Source organism: Capsicum annuum, chromosome 8, assembly GCF_002878395.1.
Source record: "Capsicum annuum cultivar UCD-10X-F1 chromosome 8, UCD10Xv1.1, whole genome shotgun sequence".
Lineage (NCBI taxonomy): Eukaryota > Viridiplantae > Streptophyta > Magnoliopsida > Solanales > Solanaceae > Capsicum > Capsicum annuum.
The window spans coordinates 94,812,343-94,824,450 of NC_061118.1; positions in this window are offsets into that span (position 1 = coordinate 94,812,343).

The window sequence follows — 12,108 nt, forward strand, 5'->3', positions numbered from 1 at the left end:
GAACGAAAATATAAGACAGAGGATATGGGAATTAAGAAATTCTTTGTTGCAAGGTTCCTGAACTTTAAAATGATAGATAGCAAATCGGTTGCCTCTCAAGTGCAGGAATTGCAAGTTATCATCCACGATCTCCTAGCAGAAGGTTTATCTTTGAAAAATACCTTAGTTGAACAACTTGAAAAGGTTCTTAATACGCACATAAACTATTTTGTAGGTTTGATTGTGAATGGTTCTTTCCAAGTAGGAGCGATAATTGAAAAGTTACCACCAATGTGGAAAGACTTTAAAAACTACTTGAATCATATTGAAGAGAATATGCTGAGAGAAGGTCAAAAGGAAATTCTGCAATTAATAGAGCACATATTGTGGAAGATGACCAAAACAATTCTAAGAAAAGGAAGAAAGTTGAACAAGGAAGCAATCAACCCAAGAAGAAATTCAAGGAAAAATGCTTCAATTGTGGCAAGATTGCCCACAAGTCCATGGATTGTCGATCCCCAAAGAAAGGCAAGAAAAAAGATCAAGCAAATATGATTGAATCCAACAAGGAATGCGATGATCTGTGTGGTATGTTCTCAGAATGCAACTCGGTAGGAAATCCTCGCGAATGATGGATGGATTTTGGTGCCACTCGCCATGTATGTGCCAACAAAGAATTATTTTCATCAATCGCTCCGACTCAAGTAGAAGAAATGATCTACATAGCTAACTCCACTACTGCTAAGGTAGAAGAAACAGGAAAAATATGCTTGAAAATGACTTCAGGAAAGGTATTGACACTTAACAATGTCTTGTATGTTCCGGAGTTACGTAGGAATTTAATTTCTGTTTCACTTCTAGACAAGAACGGATTCAAATGTGTAACCGTTTCTGAAAAAACTCAAATGTGTAACCATTTCTAGAAAAATTGTAATTAGCAAAGGAGAAATGTATGTAGGAAAAGGCTATCTCACCGAGAGCCTTTATAAGATGAATGTAATGAATGTTGAAATCAATAAAAGTTCAAATTCTTCTTACTTGCTTGAGTCTTATAATTTGTGGCATGAACGTTTAGGCCATGATAATTACAAAACGTTATGAAAACTAATTAACTTAGAGGTTTTGCCAAACTTTGAGTGCAATAAATCAAAGTGTCAAACGTATGTGGAATCAAAGTATGCAAAGCATTCTTATAAGTCCGTTGAAAGGAGTTATAATCCTTTAGACTTAGTACATACTGACATTTATGATATGAAGTCAACATCATCACATGGTGGGCAAAAGTATTTCATTATGTCTACTTGCTAGATAGTAAGGATGAAGCAATAGATGCATTTAGGCAATACAAAATTAAAGTAGAAAATCAGTTAGAGAAAAGGATAAAAATGACAAGAAGTGATAGGGGCAGAGAATATGAATTTTCTTTCACCAAACTATGTGTAGAAAATGAAATTGTCCATCAAACTATGACCCCGTATTCACCTCAATCTAATGGAATTGCGAAAAGAAAAAATTAAACTTTGAAGGAAATGATGAATGTCTTGCTTATAAGTTCTGGTTTACAGCAAAACCTATGGGGGGAAGCTATCCTTACAACCAATTGTATACTCAATAGAGTTCCCCATGGTAAGACACAGACAATTCCTTATGAAAAATGGAAAGAAAGGAAACCCAACTTGAAATATTTCAAAGTGTGGGGGTGTCTAGCAAAGGTCTAAATTTCTATGCCTAAATGGATTAAAATAGGACCTAAGACTATGGATTGCGTGTTCATAGGATATGCTAAAAATAGTACAACATGTCAATTTTTGGTTCATAAATCCGAACATCAGGATATAAATGAAAATACGGTAATTGAATCAGATAATGCTGAATTCTTTGAAAAACTTACCCGTATAAAACTAGACATGAACAGTCTAGTGGAGGGTCTAAACGACCTCAAGATGAACCAAGTGAGAATGTACATAATGAAGAGAATCCAAGACGTAGTACACGTCAAAGAACTTCTACTACATTTGGATCAGATTTTGTAACTTTTCTCTTAGAAAATGAGCCTCAAACATTTAATGAAGCGATGTTGTTGTCAGACTCATCCTTTTGGAAAGAGGCAGTCAATAGTGAGATAGATTCAATCTTAAGCAACCATACGTGGGAATTGGTTGATCTTCCTCGCGAAAATAAACCTTTAGGCTCTAAATGGATCTTTAAAAGGAAGATGAAAATGAATGGTACTATTGACAAGTACAAGGCAAGACTTGTAGTAAAAGGCTTCAAACAAAAAAAAGGCCTTGATTACTTTGATACATACTTGCCAGTAACAAGGATAATATCGATTCGAATGTTAATTGCCTTGTTGCGGTATATGGTCTTAAAATCCATTAAATGGATGTGAAAACCGCTTTCCTAAATGGAGAATTGGAGGAAGAAATTTACATGGAACAACCTGAGGGTTTTGTGGTTCCAGGAAAGGAAAACAAGGTGTGTAAACTTATTAAGTCATTGTATGGACTAAAGCAAGCACCAAAATAATGATATGCGAAGTTTGACCAAACCATGTTGGCAAACAGATTCAAAATAAATGATGTGACAAATGTTTTTATATTAAATACACTCCAAATCATCAAGTCATTGTATGTTTATATGTGAATGATATGTTGATCATCAGCAGAGATATTTCTAAAATAAATGCAACAGAATAAATGCTCGAGAGCAAGTTTGATATGAAAGACCTTGGAGTTGCAGATGTGTTCTTAGGTATAAGAATCCATCAAACTCCACAAGGGTTGTCATTGTCACAGTCTTATTATATCAAAAATGTACTTGACAATTTCAAGTATATGGAATTTGATATTACCAAGACTCTATTGGATGTGAGCTTTGCACTTCAAAAGAATGAAGGTGAAAGTGAGTCACAATTAGAGTACGCAAGAGTATTGGGATGTTTAATATATATTATGAATTGTACACGACTAGACATAGCATGAGTTATTAGTAAATTGAGTCGGTATATGAGTAATCCCAACAAAACTCATTGGATGACAATGAAAAGAGTTTTGGGGTATCTTAAATACACTCAAGACTATGCCTTGCATTATAATAAATATCTTGTGGTACTTGAAAGATATTGTGATGCAAATTGGATCACCGGATCGAACGAAGTAAAATCCATAAGTGGATATGTATTTACTATCGGTGGAGCAGCAGTCTCTTGAAAGTCATCCAAACAGACATGGATTGCTCGCTCTATAATGGAATATGAATTTATCCCATTGGATAAAGCCGGTGAAGAAGCAGAATGGATTCAAAATTTCTTGAAATATATTTCTTATTGACCCAAACCAGTGGCACCAATATGTATACACTGTGATAGCCAAGCGGCAATAGGTAGGGAAGGGAGCTGATGTACAACGGTAAATCTCGTCACATACGACAGAGACATAATACCATTAGGGAACTTCTCTCTAGTGAAATTATCACTGTTGACTATGTAAAGTGAAAGGATCATGTGTCGGATCCACATACAAAAGGCCTATCTAGAGAAGGAGTGGAAAACACATCCAAGGGAATGGATTTAAGGCCTAGGACAAGTCAGCATGGCGGTAACTCTACCTAGCAGACATCCCAAGAGCAAGGTTCAAGGAGATCAAATAAAGTTGTGTCTGACAAGTTCAACATTGTCAAAATACCAACCCATTCTCATGATGTAGATAATGTTTAGTAAATAAGGATAAGACTTAAGGTGAGAAGTCTTTTAATGATTATCTAAATTTGGTAGATTTGACCAAATAGTTTAATCTATGGGATTGAAAATTTAGAAATCACTTATGTGAGGGCAAAGTGGAAGCCGCTTCAAGGAGAATGCTAGTAAAGGCCTATTCTCTAAGCTCTTATGATTCCGGGACGTGTTCATAGCTGAAAAGAACAAAATCGTGAGAATCATAAACGGTAAAATATTGGTTGTGTGACATATGTTATCTAGGTGTAAATTAAAGCTCAATGGTTCAAAGATATCAAATCTACCGATTGACCGAGTGCATCCGATGCATGTTCACTATGAAAAGTTCAAAGGAAAACCCACTTATCCAGATGCAATTAGTCTTTGCTTGATGATCACATACTTGTTCGTAAAATTTTATGAAAAAATAACCATTCCCCATTCATGTGGGGGATTATTGGGTTCAATATGTATGAAAAGGTGTGAATGAAAAATGAAGGGATACAACCTTTCATTTATTTGAGTTTTGAGCCATTTTCTCAAAATTATTCAAATGTTTGACAAAAAGATAATTTATCAATTCTAACTGAAAATGAATAGCATGCAATGTGAAATAACAAATCAACATCGCTAAAGCAAATAATTTGAAATTGAAAATATAACATAAATTCAATATTCAGTAAAAGAGTTAACATACTACTCCTGTGTCAAATTTCAAATAACATAACATAAGTTTCAACATAACTTAAGTAAACAAAACTCAAAGTAAAGGAAAACATAAGTCTATAACCTCAATCAACAATAAAATTATATTTTACTTTAAAACTAGAATACTAAAACAATTATGCCATAGAAAGAAAGTAAATAAGAAAAAAAACACGATCAATTACATGGAATCACAAAGAGAAAGGTTGGAAAATGAAAAATAAATAATTTAAAATAAAAACTATCAAAACTATATAAAAAAAATTAAAAATCTATATATATAATAAAGAAGGATAGTCTAGCCTTAATTTATTCCAAGTGGCATCTTGGGAACTACCCGCCTTAAATTCTTACAAAAAAAAACTATCATTTTTTAACAATAAACTATTTTATTGATTATTTAAATATTTAATATTATTTCTTTTTTCGTATCTCTATCTATAAATATAATAAAGCAAAGAAGTTAGCCTAAAATTAAGCCAAGTGGCATATTGAAAACTAGTCACTTGGTATTTTGGCAACAAAAATCTCTTTTGTTGGCAACAAAATTTATTTTACTGATTAATTATTTATTTTATATATATATTTTAAAATTTTCATATTGTGGTAAAAATATTGAATGAACACTATTATTTATTTTTATTTTATTATTTCGTATTTTGATATTATGAAAAAAATAATTAGAATTGTCAGCTATGAATGAACACTTATAATTATTTATATATTTCAACTATATATATATAATAAAGCAAAATGTTTGATGAATACTTTTGTTTATTTTTATTATATTATTTCATATTGTGATAAAAAGTAATTAGAATTGACTCCTATAATTGATAAAAAAGTGTCATCCCTCAAAACAATTAAGTTTGACCTATTTCTGTAAAACAATAAATGAATGAATATAAGAAAATCCATAATTAGGAAAAAAAATAATCTATATATATAATAAAGCAAAGAAGTTAGCCTAAAATTAAACCAAGTGGCATATTGAGAACTAGCCACTTGGTATTTTGGCAACAAAAATCTATTTTGTTGGTAACAAAATTTATTTTACTGATTAATTATTTATTTTATATATATATTTTAAAATTTTCATATCTATTTTCATATTGTGGTAAAAAATATTGAATGAACACTATTATTTATTTTTATTCTATTATTTCATATTTTTATATTGTGATAAAAATAATTAGAATTGTCTCCTATGAATGAACACTTATAATATTTATATATTTCAACTCTATATCTATTATAAAGCAAAATGTTTGATTAATACTTTTGTTTATTTTTATTCTATTATTTCATATTGTGATGAAAAATAATTAGAATTGACTCCTATAATAGATAAAAAGGTGTCATCCCTCAAACAATTAAGTTTAACCTATTTCTATAAAACAATAAATGAATGAATATAAGAAAACTCGTAATTACAAAACAAAAAATAATCTCTATATATAATAAAGCAAAGAAGTTAGACTAAAATTAAGCCAAGTGGCATATTGAGAACTAGCCACTTGGTATTTTGGCAACAAAAAACTATTTTGTTGGCAATAAAATTTCCTTTACTGATTAATTATTTATTTTATATATAGATTTTTAAATTTTCATATCTATTTTCATATTGTGGTAAAAAATATTGAATGAACACTATTATTTATTTTTATTCTATTATTTCATATTTTCATATTGTGATAAAAATAATTAGAATTGTCTCCTATGAATGGACACTTATAATTATTTATATATTTCAACTCTCTGTATATAATAAAACAAAATGTTTGATGAATAATTTTGTTTATTTTTATTCAATTATTTCATATTGTGATAAAAAATAATTAGAATTGACTCCTATAATTGATAAAAAGGTGTCATCCCTCAAAACAATTAAGTTTGACCTATTTCTGTAAAACAATAAATGAATGAATATAAGAAAATCTTTAATTAGGAAAAAAATTATTGTTACCTTATTTGAGTTTTTAGCAAATTATAAAGACAATTATAATCAATTGACTATAACTAAATTATAAATTTATAAGAAACTTTTCAAAAATAAATTAGTAATTAGGAAAATAAATAATTGTAACATTTTTAAAATTCTTCCCAAAATTAAAAAGGTAATTGATATCAATTCAATATATCAACAACAACAACAACAAATCCAATGTATTCCCACCAAGTGGGGTCTGGGGAGGGTAAAATGTACGCAGTCCATACCACTACCTCCGAAGAAGTAGAGAGGTTGTTTTCGATAGACTCCCGGCTTAAGAAAAGAATAGTAGACATCAATTTAATATATCAAACTATAAATACATGAGAAATTCATGGGACTGAATTTTCAAAATTATAAAGATAATTAATATCAATTGTTTCTGTATTTGAGCCCTTTATGTAATTGTAGATTAATTAAATATAATCAAGTTATAAAATTAGGTCAAATTTATGGTAAATAAATATATAATATTAATAATAACTTTATTGTTATCAAATGAATTAGATTAAATTGAACTAAAAATCGGTTAATATTGAGAATTATTTTAATAACAAATATATGAAAAAATTCGTAACTGATATGCATATATTGGTTAAAAAAAATGACAAACATTGACTACTACTTTAGCCATAAATATATTTTAAAATTTACAACATTAAATTTAAGGAACTTGAGTCTATATATTATGATCATAAAATTGATTGTAATTAATTAAAATTAATTAGTTGATTGTGTAGTTTTATTACAATTATGTCGTACATTATTTATTTAATAAAATACATATAATTATTTAATTGATTTTGTGCAATCTACTATTATTTTATTAATTCAAATGAAATGATTTTTAAATGGCAAGTTTGGATTATAAAAAAAAATAAGATTAGTGTATGACTTTAGCATTTCTTATGTATTAAAAAAGATTTAGAGACAAAAAGAAGTCATCCCTCAAAACAATTAAATTTGAACTATTTTAGTAAAACAATAAAAGATTGAATATAAGAAAATGCGTAATTGAGGAAAAAAAATAATTGTCACCTTATTTGAGTTTTTAGTAAATTATAAAGATAATTAAATAATCAATTGACTATAATCAAATTATAAATTTATAAGAATTTTTTGAGAAATAAATCTATAATTAGGAAAAAAATAATCATTACCTTTTTAAAATTCTTCTCAAAATTATGAAGGTAATTAATATAAATTTAATATAATCAAACTATAGAGTATGTGAAATTATGCGATTAAATTTTTAATATTATAAAGTAATTAATATCAATTGTTTTCATATTTGAGTCTTTTATGTAATTGTAGATTAATTAAATATAATCAAGCTATAAAATTAGGACAAATTTATGGTAATTAAATATATAATATTAATAATAATTTTATTGTTATAAAATTAATTAGATTAAATTGAGCTAGAAATCAGGTAATATTGACAATTATTTTAATAAGCATATATTGGTAAAAAAAAAAACTACGAACACTGACTACTACTTTAGCCATAAATATATTTTAAAATTTACAATATTAAATTTAAGGAACTTGAGTCTATATATTATGATCATAAAGCTGATTCTAATTAATTAAAATTAATTAGTTGATTGTGTAGTCTTATTACAATTATGTCGTACATTATTTACTTAATAAAAATACATATAATTAATTAATTGATTTTGTGAAATCTACTATGATCTTATTAATTCAAATGAAATGTTTTTTAAATGGTAAGTTTGGATTGTAAAAGAAAAGAGATTATTGTATGACTTTAGCATTTCTTATGTATTAAAAAAGATTTAGAGACAAAAAGATGTCATCCCTCAAAACAATTAAATTTGAACTATTTTAGTAAAACAATAAAATATTACAACAACAACAACAACAACAAACCCAGTGTATTCCCACCTAGTGGGGTCTGGGGGGGTAAGATGTACGCAGTCCATACCTCTACCTCTGAAGAAGTAGAAAGGCTGTTTTCGATAGACCCCCGGCTCGAGGCACGAGATACCACACAAACACATAGTAAAGCACAGAAGCAGATTACATAACATAAATACGGCACCCATAAGTAATATAAAACAGAGGAGAGCAGAGGAAAGCACACAGATTCGTAATGAAACATGGAACACGAAACACGGAATCATAACAGGAATAAAACCCCCACCAAGTAATTCCCTACACTAGCGACCCAAACTGGCCCTAGTCCTCTGCCGTAATTCGCGTCCTCCAGACCTTCCTATCTAGGGTCATGTCCTCGGTGAGCTGTAACTGTTCCATGTCCCGCCTAATCACCTCACCCCAGTACTTCTTCGGCCTACCCCTACCCCGCCTAAAACCATCCAACGCTAGCCTCTCACACCTACGGATCGGGGCATCCATGCCCCTCCTCTTCACGTGTCCGAACTATCTCAATCGTGCTTCCCGCATCTTGCACTCCACTGAAGTCACACCAACCTTCTCCCGGATAGTCTCATTCCGAACTCTATCCCCTCTAGTCAGCCCACACATCCAGCGCAACATCCGCATTTCTGCCACCTTCATTTTTTGGATGTGGGAGTTCTTAACTGGCCAACACTCCGCTCCATACAACAAGGCCGGACGGACTACCACCCTGTAGAATTTGCCTTTAAGCTTGGGCGGCATCTTCTTATCACACAGCACCCTCGACGCGAGCTTCCACTTCATCCATCCCGCCCCAATACGGTGCGAGACATCCTCGTCAATCTCACTGTTACTCTGGATCACGGACCCAAGATACTTGAAACTATTCCTCTTACATACCTCCTGTGCTTCCAGCTTCACTACTACCTCATTCTCCTTCCTCACGTCATTAAACTTGCATTCCACATACTCTGTCTTGCTTCTGCTTACCCTGAACCCTTTAGACTCAAGAGTTTGCCTCCACACCTTTAATTTGTCATTCACACCCCCTCGAGTCTCATCTATCAGGACTACATCGTCTGCAAAAAGCATACACCACGGCACCTCCCCTTGAATACGCCGCGTCAACACATCCATCACCAACGCAAACAAAAAGGGACTAAGAGTAGATCCTTGATGCAATCCTGTCAGGACAGTGAAATGCTCTGAGTCTCCTCCCGCCGTCCTCACCTGTGTTTTCGCTCCATCATACATATCCTTAATTGCTCTGATATATGCCAGCGGTACTCCACTCACCTCCAAGCATCTCCAAAGCACCTCCCTGGGGACTTTGTCGTAAGCCTTCTCCAGGTCGATAAACACCATGTGCAGATCCTTCTTCCTTTTCCTATACTGTTCCACCAACCTCCGTACCAGGTGGATTGCCTCCGTCGTCGAGCGGCCGGGCATAAATCCAAACTGGTTTTCTGAAATAGACACTATCCGTCTCAGCCTCACCTCGACCACTCTCTCCCAGATCTTCATAGAGTGACTCAATAACTTAATCCCCCTATAGTTATTGCAACTCTGAATGTCCCCCTTATTCTTATAGAGAGGGATCATGGTACTCCACCTCCAAGCCTCGGGCATCTTTGCCATCCTGAAGATTTCATTAAACAATCCAGTCAACCACCTTACACCAGCCTCTCCAACGAACTTCTAAAACTCCACCGGTATCTCATCCGGCCCCGTCGCCCTACCCCTTCGCATCCTGCAGACAGCCTGTCTAACCTCTTCTACCTTAAAACGTCTACAATAGCTAAAATCCCGACACTCCTCTGAGTGCTCCAGTTCCCCTAACACAATAGCTCTATCCCCTTCGTCATTCAAGAGCCTATAAAAGTACGACTGCCATCTCTTCTTAATGTGGCCGTCCTCCACCAACACTCTACCGTCCTCCCCCTTCACCTAATCGAGGTCACGACCCTTCCTCTCCCTAGCCTTAGCGAGTCTAAACAACTTTTTCTCCCTTCCTTTCCCCTGTAACCCTGCATACAAGCTCTCAAAAGCGGCCGTCTTAGCTGCCGTGACTGCTGACTTAGCCTCCTTCCTCGCTAGCTTGTACTCTTTCCTGTTTACCCGTTTCTCCTCTTCGTCCTTACTTTCCACCAACTTAGCATACGCCCTTTTCTTGGTCCCCACTTTCTTCTCCACCTCTTCATTCCACCACCAATCCCCCCGATGGTGCCCGGCCCGACCCCTAGAAACACCCAACACCTCACTTGCATTCTCCCTGATACACCTTGCTGCCCTGTCCCACATACTATCCACGTCCCCCTACACTCCCACACCCCCATTCCCGCCAACCTCTCCCCTATCTCCCACGCATTCACTGGTGTCAGGCCGCCCCACTTAATTCTAGGTCTACACTCCTTACTACTCCTCTTTTTATTCTTCTTTATACCCAAATCCATAACCAAGAGCCTATCCTGGGTCGAAAGATTCTCACTCGGGATGACTTTACAGTCCTTACACAATGCCCTATCCCCTTTCCTAAGCAATAAAAAGTCAATCTGGGTCCTGGCTATCGCGCTTCGAAAGGTGATCAGGTGCTCGTCCTTCTTTGGGAAGCCCGAGTTCACCACCACCAGCCCAAAGGCCCTCGCAAACTCCAATAGGGTCGCCCCCTCTTCATTTCTCTCCCCAAAACCAAAACCACCATGTACATCACAAAAGCCTCCCGGTAACGCCCCGATGTGCCCGTTGAAATCCCCTGCTACAACAATCTTCTCCGAACTAGGCACGCCTCTCACCACCTCCTCCAAAGCCTCCCAAAACCGCATCTTCTCCTCCCCCTCCGATCCCACTTGCGGCGCATAAGCACTACACACGTTCAGGGTAAACCCCCGAATGACCAACTAAATAGTCATCAACCTATCGTTGATCCTCTTCACCTCCACTACCTGACCTCTATGCTCTTCATCTACTAAGATGCCAACTCCATTCCTACGCCTCTCGCTCCCAGAGTACCACAGCTTGTAACCATCCACATCCCTAGCCTTAGACCCTACCCACTTGGTCTCTTGGACACACACAATGTTGATCCTCCTCTTCCTAAGAATCTTCACAAGCTCTATGGACTTACCCTGAAGGGTCCCTATATTCCAAGACCCAACCCTTAGCCTACCGTCACTATCCACACGCCCTCCACTACCCCCCGCGGCCAAACCTTGGCCTCCCTCCCACTCCCGCCCTCTCTTCATCCCCCGCCCCCGCCACGGCCCCAAGCCCCAACCCCCTCGGACATGACCCTATCCATCCATTACCACCCACAACCACAACTACACGAAAGTATAAAAAAATATAAAGATATACACGGTGGTAGTATCAAAGCAGCAGCAAGGAAATACAAGGCTCACACAAATTCAAAGAAATACTCCCGAAACAAAACTATACTCAATTAGGGGGCAAACCCCATTGGACTCAACACCCACAGCCCCAAATACAGATTTCCAGCCGACAACCCAATCCAATGCAGTGCAAGAAACGACCACAGCAACAGCAACAACAGACAACAGACAATATCCACAAATCCCACGCAAGTCAAGGTACAGGGGCTACTACTAGCATAATACGAAGAATGAAATATGAAATAATGAAATAAGATGAAATATGGAATAACGAAATAACAAAGGTTAGAAGTCACCGAATTACGCTTGTAGACCAAGCCGGAAACCAATCCCAGTGTTGACCGGCTTTCGGGGGATTCCGGTGCTGAGATGGGGCTGTGGTTGCTGGAGATGGAGCGGCGGCTGAAGACCGAGTTTCGGCTGTTGGAGACCGAGTTGGCGGCTGG